This window comes from Apium graveolens, chromosome 11 (genome assembly GCF_009905375.1).
Source record: "Apium graveolens cultivar Ventura chromosome 11, ASM990537v1, whole genome shotgun sequence".
Taxonomy (NCBI): domain Eukaryota; kingdom Viridiplantae; phylum Streptophyta; class Magnoliopsida; order Apiales; family Apiaceae; genus Apium; species Apium graveolens.
In genome coordinates this window covers 172,908,565-172,928,348 of record NC_133657.1, presented here as the reverse complement: position 1 = coordinate 172,928,348, position 19,784 = coordinate 172,908,565, and the positions used below count along the sequence as shown (strand labels likewise).

The following is a 19,784-nucleotide window of genomic DNA, read 5'->3' as shown; positions in this document are numbered from 1 at the left end:
CCTTAATCAATTCTAACCACCTTCTCTGCCTCATGTTTAGCTCCTTGTGGGTGAAGATATATTTAAGACTCTTGTGGTCAGTATAAATCTCACACTTTTCTCTGTATAGGTAATGTCTCCACATCTTAAGGGCAAACACTATGGCGGCTAATTCTAAGTCATGGGTGGGGTACCTCATTTCATATTCCTTTAATTGCCTGGATGCACAGGAAATCACCTTACCGTGCTGCATCAGCACACATCCCAAACCCTTATGGGACGTATCACTATAAATCACAAAGTTCCCTTTATCGTCTGGTAGGGCCAGCACTGGGGCTGATACCAACCTTTTCTTCAATTCTTGGAAACTCTCCTCACATTTCTCTGTCCAAACAAACTTTTCTGTTTTCCGAGTAAGTCTAGTCAACGGGCCTGCTATCTTAGAGAAATCCTTTACAAACCTTCGATAATACCCGACCAGTCCAATAAAGTTCCTTACCTCGGTGGGCGTGGTTGGTTGTTCCCAATTAGCGACAACTTCTATCTTTACAGGGTCTACGAGAATTCCTTCCTTAATAATCACATGACCCAAAAACTGAACTTCTTTCAACCAAAATTCACACTTTGAGAATTTGGCATACAATTTTTCTTTCCGTAAGATTTCCAATACTATCCTGAGGTGTTCTGCATGTTCCTCCTCTGATCTAGAGTAAATTAGAATATCATCGATGAAGACTATCACGCATTCGTCCAGATACTTCTTAAAGACCCTGTTCATCAGATCCATGAAAGCCGCGGGCGCGTTAGTCAAACCGAATGACATAACTAGGAACTCATAATGTCCGCACCTAGTGCGAAATGCAGTCTTAGGTATATCTTCCAGTTTGATCTTAAGTTGATGATAACCTATCCTAAGGTCAATCTTGGAAAAACACGTTGCATCCTTTAGTTGGTCACAGAGGTCATCTATTCTTGGCGATGGGTATTTGTTCTTAATGGTCAGCTTGTTCAGCTCTCGATAATCGATGCACAGCCTCATGCTACCGTCCTTCTTCTTCACAAATAATATGGGTGCACCCCACGGGGACACGCTCGATCTAATCATTCCTTTATCCAATAGATCTTGCAGGTGATCAGCCAACTCTTTCATTTCGACGGGGGCCAAACGATACGGGGCCTTTGATACTGGTGCCGTGTCGGGAGCTAAATCAATGGCAAATTCTATCTCCCGATCCGGGGGTAGTCCGGGAAGATTCTTGGTAAATACATCCTCAAACTCATTAACTACAGGTAGGGTGTGGATCTCAGGGGTTTCTCGTTTGATATCCACCACATGAGCCAAGTAGGCCTCACATCCTTGCCTTAAAAGTCTCTTGGTATGCACCATAGTTAGAAATTTCTTGGTTTGTCGTTGCCCCTTAATTATTATACTCTTACCACTAGGTGTTTTCAATTTTACTTTCTTCCCCTCGCAATCAATCTGGGCATGGTTTCTAGATAGCCAATCCATTCCTAATATCACATCAAACTCCCCTAATCGAAAAGGAATTAAATCTACTGGGTATCTCACTCCACCTAATTCTAGGTTGCAGTTAGCATAAACTTGATTTACAGGGATAATCTCTTGATTAGCTATTTCCACTTGCCAAGATTCTTTCAAAGGTTCCACTTTTAAGTCCAATTTTTCAGCAAATTCCTTAGATACGAAAGACTTAGTAGCTTCAGAATCAAATAGCACATTGGCGGGATTGGAGTTTAGGAGGAGCGTACCTACTATATCATTGGTGTTCCTTACAGCATCTTTCATAATCATATTAAAGGTCCTGGCAGTCAGCACTCTGTTAGATGCAGCTACACTACCCCTCGAGCTAGCTGGGGCTGCCGCAGGGCAGTCCTTCTTCATGTGTCCTGTCTTTCCGCACTGAAAACACTTAGCCGCTTCCTGGTTACAAGTTGTGGCATAGTGCCCTACTTTACCACATTTAAAGCATGTCACCGGTTTCTGCATACATTGCCCAAAATGCCTCTTACCACAACTTCTGCATTCTGGCAGAGGAGGTCGTGGTTGGCTATGATAAGACATTCCCGTTTGGTTCCCGCTCCGGGCCACACTCACGATCCCTGATCCCCCGAATCCTATACTGCGGTTGGGTTGGGAGGCCGTCCCCCTGACAAACTTACTAGGGAAGCTCTCCCCTCCCACACTCCTGCTTCGACCCTCAAACTTTCATTTCTTAGTTTGCTTCATTTTCTGGCTCATTTCACTCCCTGCTTCAGCTATTGTGGCCTTCTGCACTAGGGTGGCATAGTCAGTTATCTCCAGAATTGCCAGTTTGTTCTGAATCCACTGCTTCAATCCCTGTTGAAATCTCTCAGCCTTTTGCTCTTCGGTGCCCACCAGCTGTGGCACAAACCTCGACAATTCTGTGAACTTAGCTTCATATTCCGCTACGCTCATATTTTCTTGTTTCAGCTCTAGGAACTTTCGCTGCATCTGAATCTCCATAAACTTCGGGACATACTTCTTTAAAAAAAACTCAGTGAATCTTTCCCATGTAACAATCCCTTGGGGCTCCATATTTTTCTTGGCTTCCCACCAATAGTTAGCCTCACCCTTTAAGAGATAAGTGGCAAAATTAGTCTTGTGGGCTTTCTCAGTGCCAATTCGCTCAAAGGTCTTTTCTACCTCTTTCAGCCAAGCCCTGGCCTGAACAGGGTCAGCAACACCGTGAAACTCTGGGGGCTTGACCAACTTGAAAGATTTGAACGCATTAGCCATGGCCTGCTGGGGTTGCTGGGGTGGTCGTTGTTGTTGCAGGTTTTGCCTCAGAAATTCTACAAACTGCTCCATAGGGTTCACTGGCATTTCCATCCCCTGAGTATCTTCAGCCTCTGACTCTTCATAGTCCTCATCATTATACTCATTTCGTTCTTCATTAATTCTTAATGGTGGGGTCTGTGCTCGATGCCCTTGTTCATTATTACTGCCCTGGCCGCCAGATACAGCCGGGTGAGTTCTTGTTACTATTCTCCTTGCCGGCATTTTCCTGTTACATAAACTTATTTAGGTTGTTTTCATTTGCCAATCATCATGCTTCCTGATTTATTATGACAGTATGTAATTATGCAGGTATAAAAGAAGATTAAACCCTAATCTAGAAATCGCAACTAATCAACACGATAATTATACATAATTTGGCCATATGCCAGGTCTGGGTACAACATACTGAATAATAAAAGTACAATCTGCCTTAATATAATAATCCTTAGCTGGTGGCACTATCAAAGATAACAACCAAAACAACTATCACAAAACAACTAAGTACCACCACTGAGGAACAACAACCAACTACTAACAGTGTCCACTTGCCACGAGCAACATCACAAATCCGCCTCATAGCGCGGACCACAACCCTGATAACCTCGCGCCTACTCACCAAGTCACGCTGTGGGGATAAGCGGTGAATCCTGCTGATGTTCCTCTGCTCTATGCGGTGAATGGTCCTGCGCACGCGTCGGGCGCTGGGGTATCCTTGCCTGCCTCGGGCCTCTATCCTCATGTGTCGCTCGATGGAAAGCCGGTCCCTCAGCTCGGCAATACGGGCCTCGGCCGCTGTCAGATCAGTAGCATAGCGACCTACCACTCAATTGTGATCTGCTAGGGATATGACTGGTATGGGTGGTGGAAGTGGGGAATCTACAGGAGTCGCTGCCACACCGACAAGAATAGGGTCCATGCCGTCGTTGGTCTCAGTCCATGCGGGACTAACTGGTACAGGGGGCGGGGTGGGTGTCCTCACTGGGGTGGCTGCCCCTAACTTCACCTCTAACTCCTCAGTCAGTGCAGTGACTCTGGCCTGCAGAGCTATCATCTATCCATGAAATCTGCTACTCCCGTCTCATTCTCGAGCTCAGCGACTCGAGCCTGGGCTGCTGAGAGCCGATCTAACAAACGCTCTATCGACCTCTGATGCACATCCACCCTCATCATCTCTGGAGATGGAACCTCCTGTGCTACCGTATGGAATATCCTTAGGAGGGGCTATCTCAGTGTCTGGCTCAGTGGGGTCCTCCTCTGGATCCTCCTCAGGGTCAGTCTCCGGGTACTCGAATACCTCCAAGCCCACAATGGGGGCAGGGTAAGCTACCTCGGTCTCAGCTAAAAGGGCCTCATCATGCTCTCTCTCGTACGCCTCTACAGCCTCAGGGTCTAACACATCGGGTACCTACAAGTCATTTAACACACGCATTATTATCCTTATATACTTAAATCACCCCTAAGGGTTCTTAATGTCAGTGCTACCCTCATAGCCCGACTACGAACTCTATGTGAGTTCTAGTTCATTGATTCAGTTGATTCACCCTAATGTTTCTGAGACTTATAACCTAGGGCTCTGATACCATTACTGTAATACCCCCAAATTCAAGGTCGGGAATTCGGGTTGTTACGATCACTTAATATTGTCTAATAAATAATTAATCCTCTTTTCACATCATTACTCGACCTTTTAACCAAACTCACACACACAGGTTATATGCTCAGAAACATTACTAAATTAACGTTAAAGTATTTAAGTCATTACAATCCAAAGGAAATTATCTCAAAAGGGGTGAACACCGATAACAGCTCTACATGAAACTGGGTCGGGTCACAAATAGTCTTGGTTCAAGTACTCAAAAGGAAACTATCTCTGCTCGTCTACCTGAGGTGGCTGGCGGACGAATAGTCTACGGTACTCACATGCGTCCCCTACCTGCTTGCGGGCAGTCGTCCTGGTTCGGGCCATGCTGGTAATCTGTTGTGATATGATGTTTATAAAAGAAAGAGTGAGCACTAACGCTCGGCAAGATATAGATATCCATTATTTAATTATGATTAAATAGGAAAAAAACAACCATTTAGCATTGTATATTCAAGGTTTCTAAAAGTTTATATGCTTGTCAATTTTTATGATAAACTCAACTTAAATGTATCAGTCTAATCAGTTTATACTCGTACTCATTTCATCTCAAAATCTCAATATGATGCTTGAACCAAGATTCTCAAATGGATGTGATATATATACATCAACATCCTTATTTAAAACTCAGCCTTATCGGCCTTCTGTTGTAGGTTTCACAACAATTTATCGAAAGTGGAGGAAAGGGACTATACTGGAATAAACTACGTACCAGTGATCAGCCGAATACGAAATTTTCTCTACTAGTAGAAGGAATACAAACCTAGCCGCCTTTGGGCTTATCAAGACATTACACGATGGTTGCCCATTTTCCGTGCAAGTCCGAAAGTCAATGGTCACAGAGACCATATAATTGTACACTGCGCCACTCTGCGCCTGGTCACTACCCGATACCTCTCCATACCGGGCAGGCCACATTCCAGTCCCAAAACAATTATATCATTTATACAAAATCCGTTATCGAAGGAATAGATCGTTCTGAGTTGACCTTTAAATAAGATGATTTATTCATCACTTTTAATTCAATTGATCCTTGGGTGTTGTCGGAGTTTTGAATTTAAAATCATTTTCAAACCCTTAACTGTAGTAGAGTTTTACATATATTGTTCACTTGTTTTTCATTGAGCGAGGAAGCAAAACCCTTATGCTTCTAAACTAAGTTCCCTAAGGTTTTGATAAGTTTCAGATGATTGATCTCTTCCGAGAATTTTGAATAATTTGGAAAGTATCCTTGGGAACTATGTCTATTTTTAAATGATTTTTAGAAGTACGGAATATTAAATATTTACGGTCTCATAATATTTTTAAGAAGGGTTCAATGAATTGATAAAACCTTACTTAAATACTTAAGACATGATTTGACATCTTATAATTATCCTACGAATGGTTACATACGTTTTAGATAGAGTGAATTGATTTAAAAACTTTTCAATATCTCTTTAAGTATTTTCCGGATATTTTAGTAACTCTTTAGGTATTACTTATAAATAATTAATCAAATAGGATATCCCTTGAGTGAATATTCGATTAACTCTTATAGTTATAAATCAAATCTCAATCGTTCGCTTAATATGTATGTTACGCGAAAGTACTTTGTTTATTGAAATAGAAATCTTCCGCGTCTGGCTCGTTCCGGAATTAAACCGACTTGAAATATCTCCGACTCCCATTATCTTGTATTTTATTAAAATTACATTCAATTTCTCATACTCGTATAAAACGAAGTTTGTTTTCGTAAACAATTGCATAATTTGAATGTATTGATATCACAGACAAGCATATATTTTCAAACTGTAAATCATGGCATCAATATCACAACAGTATATATAGCATGGATAATTTGTGATAGGGTTTCGTAAACTTGCCTCGAGTGCTAGGAGTGGTATGGTCTCGGGGCTTTTGTTGGCGATCTAAAATCAGTAACCAACGATCTTAGTTAGTACGCGATTATCGATTCGCTTCACTAAAATATTAATATTTTCTTAAAATTCTTTTTGGACAGTCTTCCTTGCTGCATTATTTAATTATCATGATTTTTCCAAGATTCCGAGATCATTTTTAGCCTTTCAAAATCATCATGAAAGTGGCCTTATGTGTAGTTGGCTTTTCGTATGAACGCTCTACACTAAAACGGTCATAACACCTAAACCGTAAATCCCCTCGCGACGATCCATACATGTACATAAACTACAAATCAAGATCTACCCAGTCATGGCCAGTGACTTACAAGTTTCAAATATTTACATGGCCGAATACACTGTAGAAGGCAGACCAAGTGTAATAGGCTCCACATTCTATTTCTACTACTTGTTCTTGACACAATCACTACTTATGACCAACACAACACTTTTTACTTCTCAAGATCCACCCACATACACCTTATATATTCTATCTAGCATCACATACAAGCATCACAACTCAAAAACTCAAGTACTTAGCAAGAATATGAGCAAAACAACCTCACACATACACAAACTTTTGAATCTTGACACTACATCAAAAATAACTCTTAAACCCACCCTTAAAACTTTAAAGAGTTGGAAGTTATAACTTCTTTGGTATATCCTCTGGCTTAATCTTTAGTTGATGATATCCTGATCTCAAATCGATCTTGGAGAAGTACTTGGCTCCTTTTAATTGGTCAAATAAATCATCAATTCTGGGTAACGGATACTTGTTCTTGATTGTAAGCTTGTTGAGCTCCCGATAGTCGATGCACAGTCTCATGCTTCCATCCTTCTTCTTGACAAATAGTACCGGTGCACCCCACGGGGATACATTGGGTCTGATTACTCCTTTATCTAACAACTCTTCCAATTGCTTTGCTAGTTCCTTCATCTCAAAGGGCGCCATTCTGTACGGGGCCTTGAATACTGGTTCCATTCCAGGTGCTAAGTCGATCGCAAACTCAATTTCTCTGTTTGGAGAAAGTCCTGGTAACTCATCGAGAAACATATCAGGAAATTCATTGACTACCGGAATATCTTCAAATTTTTCTAGCTCCTGACTTCTATCAATCACATAATTAACGAAATGCTCGTATTCTTGCCTTAGTAACTTTTTAGCTTGAATCATTGTTAAAAACTTCTTTGCTTGCTTCTGACCCTTAAATGTTACTATCCTCTCGTCTGGCGTCTTTACCATTACCTTCTTATTTCGACAATCTATATGGGCATCGTGCTTAGATAACCAATCCATTCCTAAGATAACGTCAAACTCTCCTAGCTTAAATGTTATCAAATCTACACAAAACTTATTACCAGATATCTTAATCTCACAATTCCCACAAACTTGATTAACAGATATACGTTCTTGATTTGCTAATTCCACAGTCATTATTTCATTTAAATACTCAACTGAACAGTTTAATTTGCTAACAAAATCTTGAGAAATAAACGATCGAGTTGCTCCCAAATCTATTAACACTTTGGTACAAAAAGAATTCACATTAAGCATACCTGCCATGACATCAGTATCCTGGATAGCGTCTTTTACAGACATATCAAAAACTCTAGCCCTTGGAGTCTCATTTACTACTGGAATGGATCCCATATTTCTTAATGCATTACTAACTGGGGTTGGTGTCTTGCAATCCCTAGCTATATGTCCTGACTTTCCATATTTAAAGCATGTAAATCCAAAAGCTGGAACCTTAACCGCTGGATTACGGGTAGGCTGATCCTTGTTCACTTGCTCTCTCGCTGGCTGATTTCGGCACTCCCTCGAATAGTTCCCTTTCTGATTACACTTGAAATAAACCATGTTCAACTTATTACAAACTCCTCCGTGCTTCTTCCCACATACCTGACAATCTGGAAAATTTAGCCTCAACTGATTCGGCTGATTCACATTACTGGACGGTTACCTTGACCTCCGTCGCCTGTATTTTGCTTTTTGAAATTAAAATTTCTTCCTGGATGAAACTTTCCCTTCTTAAAATTTGGAAACTTCCCTGGTTGTGACTGACCTTCATTCCCTTCAAACTTCCTCTTCTTACTTTCCTTTTCCTTCTATAACATCTCGCTCTCTGTCTCTGCAATCATGGCCTTCTATACAACTCCTGCATAGGTATCCAATTCAAGGATGGCTACCTTCCCTCTGATCCATGGCTTCAGACCTTGCTGGAATCTCTTAGCCTTCTTCCTGTCAGTATCTACATATGACGGTACATACCTTGACAATTTCTCAAACTTACTCTCATAATCAGCTACCGACATATTTCCTTGATTTAACTCTAAAAACTTCAGCTCCATTTGATCCTGAACAAACTGGGGAAAATATGTTTCTAAAAACAATTCCTTAAACCTCTCCCAAGTAATAACATCTGTACCTTCCAATGTCTTCACAGTCTCCCACCAATAGGTGGCCTCATTCTTCAAATAATAACTTGCAAACTCAACCTTCTGTTCTTCCTTCACTTTAACTAAAGCAAATGAATTCTCTATTTTCTTTAACCAAAAATTCGCTTCAATCGGATCTAGGGAAACCTTGAATTCTGGTGGGTTTACTGCCTGAAAAGTTTTGAAAGTTACCTGGGGATTGGTTTTTCTTTGTTGCTGTTGTGTCAGGTGAACTGTTTGTTGAGCCAAGATTTGAAGAATCTGGGCTATTGCTGGGTCTATGGGTCCTGGGTTTGCATTATAGTTAGTATCATCTTGGTTGTTATTGTTGTTGTTGGTTTCTTCATTCTGGGTATTGGTACGGGTATTTCTTCTGGGAGGCATTTTCTGTAAAGAATCAAACAACTTATTTAGCTTTTAAATCAAATCCTTTGCATAAAAGAAAAGTTTTGTAAAACAGAAATATCTCTTTTTAAAAACAGTTGTAACAGTTGAACTTAGTAAATTGCATGCTTATTTACAGAATATAAACAGTTAAGGGAATAGGGTATATGGTATCACAAGGGTATAACTGGTGCAATAAATAAAGTAAAGTAAAACAGGTGCAGTAAAGTAAATGACAATGCTAAAAAAGAAAAGGTACCGATATATAGATCAAAAGTTTTAGGTAGTACAAGCGTTAAAACGCTTCGGAAGTAAAAGCAAAAGGTACAAAAAACCTACTCACTAATCAGCAGATCTAGTCTATAAATACAACCCAAAAGTCTACTGATACATACTACACATGACTGTACATACTAATAACCACAACAACACTGGTCAGCATTTCCATCTCTGGATCTAACTCCAAGGAAACTCTGGTCCTCTCAGCCTCTCAAAGTCCTCCATCACCTCACTAGCCCATCCCATAAGTACATCAGGGCCTCGACCAGGTAATGTAGCTCCATGTAGCCTAGCCTCAAGAATCCTGCGTGTCACATGGATCTCCTCTCGAAGCTCCCTCACACCACGATCAACATCTGTAGTCTTGATGATATGCTGCAGCTCTCGGATCTGTGCCAACAAGGAATCACGCTCCAATAAAAGAGCCTCATACCGGTAATAAGGAACAGGAGGCAATGTAGACTGGAATGGGGCACCCGCAACTGAATGTCCAGTGGAATCGGAATCAACTAGTGGGGGTCCTCTGATAGGTGGTCTCATGCCTGGGGGTGGAATAGCCTGGAGTGGTACGGGCTGCAACACAGGTGGAGGTAAAATAGCCAACACTGGTGGAACAACAGGACGTGGATCTGAAGATGGTCTTCCAACTGAGGGCTCTAAGTGATCAGCTGGTACGGAGATGAAAGAGTCGGCCATCGCTGTTATCTGAAATCATATCGCAATATAAGAATCTCGAACCACAACGCAAATTATACTAATACATGTTATACCGTCGCACTCATCCTCTTGACGTTCTATCTTTCTATTTCCTTACTTCTAATCCTAACCCTCTACCCATTCCCGTCAACCTAGGCTTGTGTTAGTGACTTTTAACCTGTAGCTCTGATATCAAACCTGTGGCGCCCTCCAAACCCGGGTCAGAAGTTTTGGGTCCACACACACACACATACACCTTATTTATAATATGTAGTGACCCTACTTACCAACTACCACGGACCGCAACAGGTTGAAGTATGTACACAAGCCACACACACACACTTATATTACAAACGTCCAAATCCCAACTATTCAAACTTAGAACTGAACATTTAACATTATTACAAACTTTACAAACTTAAACTATCTCAAAAGCTGTTAGCTAGCTTAGCTCGATCAACCTGGACCCCTAGCTCTCGCACTGGATTGGGGATCCTCGCTACCAACTGGTTCATTCTTAACTGGAAAAGAACATAAACAACATCGCACAAATGAGCTAACTAGCTCAGCAGGTCATAATGACAAGACTGAGAATAATGATCATCAAGTGAAAAAGGTTAAGGTATCAAGTGAACAATGATTAATGATTTAGAATTGGATATTATATTTTTATTTTAAAACCAAGGTTAGGCTGCTGATCAGTCATGCACTAACCCCGAGCAAGGCACACAGCTCTGCTCTAATTACTGGATCCAAGGCACACATTGGCCTAACTTGACCACCAATATGGTCTGACCACTGAATCTGGTCCACAATTTTATAAAACAGTCCAATTCTAACATAATAACAGAATAAACAATGTAAAGCAATAAACAAAATTATTGGATGTTCAATAATGAAATGGTTTCAATCTTCACAAATGATCAATATGGCAATTTCAAAGAATGGTTGTTAGGTAATGAAAGAATTAGATAACAAATGAATCAAAGTTTCAAGGATTTGGTCTTTCAAAGCATAAGGTACAATGGATTGAGTATGTAAGCAATTTGATTCAGTGTTTGGCATTTAGTTTATATGTATTTGTGGAGTAGTATCGTATATCTGTGGTTCGTATTCGGGTATACAACAATCAATGGTTTAGAAAGAATAAGGTTTACGGCTCAAAGATCAACAACTGAATCAAGGTTTAAGTTAGGGTTTAGTGCTTCAAAGCACTTGCAATATAAAACAGGACTATCACTCAACTACAATATATCTCGAGAAAGTTCAGAACACTTGCATGATATTAGCTTGCTATACTTCTCTAACTTCCAATCACAATCTCCTACTCCTTCGACTATCTGTTTCCCTTTCCTACGCCTTTCCTCTTCTGCTCACATATCATAAACATCTATCAATACTCAACTCATACGATTTATTTGATATACACTTCTATCTATCCCTTCGTTTTACCCAAATCCGATTAACGGATTGAAAGTTATGCTATAAACAAGTAAACACCGAACATATAGACCGACCGTCAAACAAAGAGTCACATATAGCACATAGCACGTCAAACAATCGATGACATTCCATTTATAGAGAAGTCTCGGGTCATAAACAGGCTTTCGGGTATTTATTATAATTTTTAAAACATTTTTCGGTATTAAAACGGGTCGTTGGATCAATTTTAAAGCAATAAACAGGGTTCGGTTGGCCACATCTGGCTTTAAAATAATTTTCTAATAGTTATCGAGCCTTGAAAATAATTTAAAGTAATATTTTAAAGCTTAATAATTTAAAATAATTTAAAGTAATATTTTAAAATAATTAAATCTAATTAAATAATTAATTAAAATCAACTAATAATTAATTAAATCAATTAATTTTCGAATTAATTGACCAATTAACTAATTAATTATTAACTAAAATTAATTAACTAATTAATTCAGATTTATTTTTGAATTAAAAATAATTTTTGGAATTTTCAGAAATTAAAAATGAATTTTTATAATTAAAATAAATAGGAAATATGATTTTTAAATAATTTATCAACAAGAATCCTAAATTTGCAAGTTCTAGAAAGTTCAGGGACCGAACATCATCGTTTTCAAAACAACAAGGACTAAAGTGCAATTTTGCACCCCTCCCCCCGTCACCGGAAGACGCCTTGTCTCGCCGGAGACGGCGTTCCCGGAATCCTCACACCTCCACAAGTTCCAGATTTAATCTACACAACACTGGGAACACAACCATGCAATACAATATTCCAGATTTAATGTTGCGGGTCCCGGCGCAATATTTTCGATACAATATTCGTTTCGGTAAATCAATAATCAATAAAACTCGTATTTTCGATAAACGGGAGCTTTTTATTAAACTATCATAATTATCACCTCGTCGTACGTGTAACCAGGCGCTGAGACCAAGACCGCGGTAAAAATTGTACTAATTTGGATAAATATCCCGAAAACCGATACCGTTTGGATCAGTTTTTATAAATAAACATACCGTTTTATATCCGGAATGATCCAACGGGATACTAATTTTCCGTAAATATAAATAGCCTTTTACCGTATTTTATTTCGTATCAAAATCATTTGCAGTCAGCTAAATATATAATTTTTCAGAGAAAAACCTTATATTCATATAATCTTCTGAAAATCAAACCACAAATCGAAGGTGTTATTGATCTCTGTTTTCAAAGCTCGAGTAACCAAAACGAAGGATTTGAGGAGTACTTTAGATTCTAAGCTTCGTTTTACTACAGAAACTAAGGTTATTTTTCTATATTTGTATTTATTTTCGAATTATTTTTATTAAAAATATGAATTTCCGTTCGGATGATTGTTTATATGATTTGATGATTGCATTTTGTAGAGTTTGTTTTCCTGATGATTTTCATATGTCATACGTCTGATTTGGAGTTCAATAACATGCTCAAAAGTGGGTTTAATTCTCGAATTTTAAAATTAGGGTTTATAACCCGTATGAATGTTTTCAATTGAAATTTGGGGCTTTTGATTTAGGGGTTATTAGATGTTGATTTATAGTGGATTATGTTCCTTATGAAATTTGCAATCGATTGGTATATAGCTCGTTAACAGAGTATGTCTGAATCGAAGGGAGTTGTGTTTTGAAAATTTTCGAAGTTCGCCGGAAACCGGCGATATTCTTGGCCAATTTCCGGCCAAGTCTGGGGTTATTGATGTATTTTGATTGCATGTATAGATTCCTGGTGATATGTAGTTTAATTCTGGAGCTTGTGGTGGTGTGACTGTACCTGGATCGCCTTCTCCGGTGAGACAGAGTATTTTCCGGCGAAGTTCGACGGCGAACATTGCAAAATTGCATTTCAGTCCCTGAGGTTTTGAAAACGAAACAGTTAGGTCCCTGAGGTTTCCAGAACTTGCAAATTTTGGATTCCTGTTTTAAAAATATTCAAAAATCATATTTCCTATTTATTTTTATTATAAAAATTCTTTTTTAATTTCTAAAAATTCGAAAATTTATTATTTTAATTCCAAAAATTATTTTTAATTCCAAAACTAAATCTGAATTAATTAGTTAATTAATTTCAGTTAATTTTTAATTGATTAATTGATCAATTAATTCGAAAATTAATTGATTAATTGATTTAATTAATTATTAATTGATTTTAATGAATTATTTAATTTGATTTAATTACTTAAAAATGATTTAAAAATTCTGAAAAATAGTTTTGAGCTTTAAAATATTATTTTAAATTGTTTTCAAGGCTCGATAATTATTATAAAATTGTTTCGAAGCTAGAATTGGCCAGCCGAACCCTGTTTATTACACCGAAATTGATCCAACGACCCGTTTTAATTCTGAAAAATGGTTTAAAAATCATTTTAAATACCCGAAAGCTTGTTTATGACCCGAGACTTCTTTATAAATGTTATATCATTGATTATGTGATGTGTTATGTGCTATATGTGACTTGTTGGTTAACTGTCGGTCTATATATTTGATGTTTACTTGTTTATTGCATAATTTTCAATCCGTTAATCGGATTTGGGTGAAACGAGGGGTAGATAGAAGTATGTTTCGAATAGAATCGTATGAGTTGAATATTGATAGATGCTTATGATATGTGAGCAGAAGAGGCGAGGTGTAGAAAAGGAAAACAGGTAGTCGAGGAATAAGACAGTGGTGATTGAAAGCGAGTGCAGTATAGTAAGCTAGTACCAGGCAAGTGTTCTGAACTTTCTCGAGATATATTATAGTGGATTGATAGTACTGTTTTATATTGCAAGTGCTTTGATGCACTGAACCCAAACCCTGATTCCAGTTATTGATCTTGAACCGTAAACCGTATTTTTTCTAAACCATTGATTGTTGTATATCCAGATACAAACCACAAATTTACGATACTACTCCACAAATACATAAAAACTAAATATCAAACACTGAACCAGATTGCTTACACATTCAAACCATTGTATCTTATGCTTTGAAAGACCAAGTTTTTGAAACCCTGAAACATTGATTCCTTTGTTATCCAATTCTTTCATTACCTAACAACCAAGCTTTGAAAATGCCCTATTGATCTTTACGAAGATTGAAGCTATTTCATTACTGAGCATCCACTGTTGTTAACGATTCTGTTTATTGCTTTACATTGTTTATTCTGTTATTATGTTAGAATTGGATTGTGTTTATAAAATTGTGGACCAGATTCATGGTCAGACCATATAATGGTCAAGTTAGGCCAATGTGTGCCTTGGATCCAGTAGTTAGAGCAGTGTTGTGTGCTTTACTCGGGGTTAGTGCGTGACTGATCAGCAGCCTAACCTTGGTTTTTAAAATGAAAATATAATATCCAATTCTAAATCATAATCCATTGTTCACATGATATCATAACCATATTCACCTGATGATCATTATTCTCAGTTTTGTCATTGTGACTTGCTGAGCAAGTTAGCTCATTTGTGCGATGTTATTTATGTTCTTATCCAATTAAGAAGGAACCGGTTGGTACCGAGGATCCCCAGTCCAGCGCGAGAGTTAGGGGTTCAGGTTGATCGAGTTGAGCTAGTAGGCTTCTTTTGGAATAATTTAAGTTTGTAAAAGTTTGTAATAATGTTTAATCCTCAGTTCTGAGATGGAATAGTTGGGATTCGAATGTTTGTAATATAAGTAAGTATGTTTGGCTTGTGTGCATACTTTAACCTGTTACGGTCCGTGGTAGTTGGTAAGTAGGGTCACTGCATATTATTCTTATTATCTCTATTATTGTTATAAGCAGGTTATAAATATGGTGTGTGTGTGTGGACCCCAAACTTCTGACCCGGGTTGGGAGGGCGCCACAGGTTTGGTATCAGAGCTACAGGTTATAAGTCACTGACACAAGCCTAGGTTGACGGGAATGGGTAGAGGGTTAGGATTAGAAGTAAGGAATAGAAAGATAGAACGTCGAGAGGTTGAGTGCTACGGTATAGCATGTATTAGTATAATTCGCGTCATGGTTCAGGATTCTTATATTACGATATGATTTCAGATAGCAGCGATGGCCGACTCTTTCATCCCCGTATCAGCTGATCACTCAGAGCCTTCAGTTGGAGTACCATCTTCAGATCCACGTCCCATTGTTCCACCAGTGTCGGCTATTCTACCTCCACCTGTGTTGCAGCCCGTACCATTACAGGCTATTCCACCCCCAGGCATGAGACCACCTATTAGAGGACCCCCACCTGTTGATTCAGGCTTTACTGGTCATTCAGTTACAGGAGTACCTTTCCAGTTCTCTTCTTATCCTGTCCCATATCATCAGTTTGAGGCTTGCCTTATGGAGCAGTGATTCCTACAGGGTCAGATTCAGGAGTTACTACATATCATGCGTACCAGAGAGGTTGGGAGTGGTGAGGGCGACTTAGAGAGAGGCTCCAGGTGTTTTGTAGAGCAGCTGCTGTGAGGATTGCTGAGGCTACACATGAGGACATTACCCCTAATTTTCTAGTGGAGTGGGCTAAGTGGGTTCTAGAGGAGCTTCAGGAGATTGGAGGTCCAGACTTGCCATGAGTCAGAGATCCAGAGACAGAGATGCTGAGCAGTGTTATTATGGTTGTGTAGTATGTACAGTAGTGTGTAGTATGTACCTGTAGACTTTTGGGTTGTATTTATTAGACTAACTATGCTGACTAGTGAGTAGGTTGTTGTACCCTTTTGCTTTTACTTCTGAAGCGTCTTTACGCTTGTACTATCCAAAACTTTTGATCTATATATATCAGTACCTTTTCTTTTCCAGCACTGTCATTTACTTTATTGCACCTGTTTTACTTTACCTTATTTATTGCACCAGTTATACCCCTGTGATACCATGTACCCTGTTCTCCATAACTGTTTATATTCTGTAAAGAAGCATTCAATTTACTTAGTTCAACTGTTACAACTGTTTTCAAAAAAGAGATATTTCTGTTTTACAAAATTTTTCTTTTATGCAAAGAATTTATTTAAAAGCTAAATAAGTTGTTTGATTCTTTACTGAAAATGCCTCCCAGAAGAAATACCCGCACCAACACCCAGAATGAAGAAACCAACAACAACAACAATAACAACCAAGATGATACAAACCAGAATGCAAACCCAGGACCCATAGACCCAGCAATAGCCCAAATTCTCCAAATCTTGGCCCAACAAATAGTTCACCTGGCACAACAACAACAAAGACAGACCAATCCCCAGGTAACTTTCAAAACTTTTCAGGCAGTAAACCCACCAGAATTTAAGGGTTCCTTAGAGCCGATTGAAGCAAATGTTTGGTTAAAGGAGATAGAGAAGGCATTTGCCTTAGTTAAAGTAAAGGAAGAACAGAAGGTTGAGTTTGCAAGTTACTATTTGAAGAATGAGGCCACGGTGAAAACTGTTGGAAGGTACATTTGTTATTACTTGGGAGAGGTTTAAGGGATTGTTTTTAGAAAAGTATTTTCCTCAGTTTGTCCGGGATCAGATGGAGTTGAAGTTTTTAGAATTAAAGCATGGGAAATATGTCGGTGGCAGATTATGAGAGTAAGTTTGAGGAACTGTTAAGGTATGTGCCGTCGTATGTGGATACTGACAGGAAGAAGGCTAAGAGATTCCATCAAGGTTTGAAGCCATGGATCATAGGGAAGGTAGCCATTTTTAAATTAGATACCTATATAGGAGTTGTACAGAAGGCTATGATCGCAGAGACAGAGAGTGAGATGTCACAGAAGGAGAAAGAAAGCAAGAAAAAGGAAATTTGAAGGGAATGAAGGTCAGTCACAACTAGGGAAGTTTTCAAATTTTAAGAAGGGCAAGTTTCAGCCAGGGAGGAATTTTAATTTCAAGAGATAAAATGCAGGCGACGGAGGTCAGGGCAACCGTCCAGTTAATGCGAATCAACCGAATCAGTTAAGGTTAACTTTTCCAGATTGTCAGGTATGTGGAAAGAAACATGGAGGAGTTTGTAACAAGTTGAATGTGGTGTGCTTTAAGTGCAACCAGAAAGGGAACTATTCAAGGGAGTGCCGAAATTAGCCAGCAAAAGAACTAGCAAGTAAGGATCAGCCTATCCGGAATCCAGCAGTGAAGGTTCCAGCCATTGGATTTACGTGCTTTAAATATAGAAAACCAGGACATATATCTTTCGAGAACTCCTTCCTAACCTAATTGTAATATTCTGAGCATTTTCCATGTTTTGACTTTTTCGATCCAGCGTACGGTTTGTCCTGCGCGGGTCCCGGCGTAACATTTTCGATACAATATTTATTTCGGTAAATCAATAAAACTCGTATTTTCGATAAACAGGAGCTTTTTATTAAACTATCATAATTATCACCTCGTAGTACATGTAAATAGCCTTTTACCGTATTTTATTTCGTATCAAAATCATTTGCAGTCAGCTAAATATATAATTTTCCAGAGAAAAACCTTATATTCATATAATCTTCTGAAAATCAAACCATAAATCGAAGGTGTTATAGATCTCTGTTTTAAAGCTCGAGTAACCAAAATGAAGGATTTGAGGAGTACTATCAGATTCTGAGCTTCGTTTTACTGCAGAAACTAAGGTTATTTTTCTATATTTTTATTTATTTTTAAATTATTTTTATTAAAAATATGAATTTCTGTTCGGATGATTGTTTGTATGATTTGATGATTGCATGTTGTAGAGTTTGTTTTCCTGATGATTTTCATATGTCATACGTCTGATTTGGAGTTCAATAACATGCTCAAAAGTGGGTTTAATTCCCGAATTTTAAAATTAGGGTTTATAACCCGTATGAATGTTTTCAATTGAAATTTGAGGCTTTTTGATTTAGGGGTTATTAGCTGTTGATTTATAGTGAATTATGTTCCTTATGAAATTTGCAATCGATTGGTATATAGCTCGTTAACAGAGGATGTCTGAATCGAAGGGAGTTGTGTTTTGAAAATTTTCGAAGTTCGCCGGAAACCGGCGATGTTCTTGGCCAATTTCCGGCCAAGTCTGGGGTTATTGATGTGTTTTGATTGCATGTATAGATTCCTGGTGATATGTAGTTTAATTCTGGAGCTTGTGGTGGTGTGACTGTACCTGGATCGCCTTCTCCGGCGAGACAAGGTATTTTCCGGCGAAGTTCGTCGGCGAACTTTGCAAAATTGCATTTCAGTCCCTGAGGTTTTGAAAATGAAACAGTTAGGCCCCTGAGGTTTCCAGAACTTGCAAATTTTGGATTCCTGTTTTAAAAATATTCAAAAATTATATTTCCTATTTATTTTTATTATAAAAATTCGTTTTTAATTTCTGAAAATTCCAAAAATTATTATTTTAATAACAAAAATTATTTTTAATTCCAAAAATAAATCTGAATTAATTAGTTAATTAATTTTAGTTAATTTTTAATTGATTAATTGGTCAATTAATTCGAAAATTAATTGATTAATTGATTTAATTAATTATTAATTGATTTTAATTAATTATTTAATTAGATTTAATTACTTAAAAATGATTTAAAAATTCTGAAAAATAGTTTCGAGCTTTAAAATATTATTTTAAATTGTTTTCAAGGCTCGATAATTATTATAAAATTGTTTCGAAGCCAGAATTGGCCAGCCGAACCCTGTTTATTATACCGAAATTGATCCAACTACCCGTTTTAATTCCGAAAAATATTTTAAAAATCATTTTAAATACCTGAAAACTTGTTTATGACCCGAGACTTCTTTATAAATGTTATATCATTGATTATGTGATGTGTTATGTGCTATATGTGACTTGTTGGTTAACTGTCGGTCTATATATTCGATGTTTACTTGTTTATTGCATAATTTTCAATCCGTTAATCGGATTTGGGTGAAACGAGGGGTGGATAGAAGTATGTTTCGAATAGAATCGTATGAGTTGAATATTGATAGATGCTTATGATATGTGAGCAGAAGAGGCGAGGTGTAGAAAAGGAAAACAGGTAGTCGAGGAGTAAGACAGTGGTGATTGAAAGCGAGTGCAGTATAGTAAGCTAGTACCAGGCAAGTGTTCTGAACTTTCTCGAGATATATTATAGTGGATTGATAGTACTATTTTATATTGCAAGTGCTTTGATGCACTGAACCCAAACCCTGATTCCAGTTATTGATCTTGAACCGTAAACCGTATTCTTTCTAAACCATTGATTGTTGTATATCCAGATACAAACCACAA

The 19,784-nt window shown here is 38.1% G+C and overlaps 1 pseudogene; it reads right to left on the bottom strand.

Moving 5' to 3' along the window:
* Positions 1–2,062, bottom strand: part of LOC141696145 (cytochrome P450 CYP72A616-like) — a 114,360-nt pseudogene extending 112,298 nt beyond the window's left edge.
* Between the last annotated feature and the right edge of the window lie 17,722 nt (positions 2,063–19,784).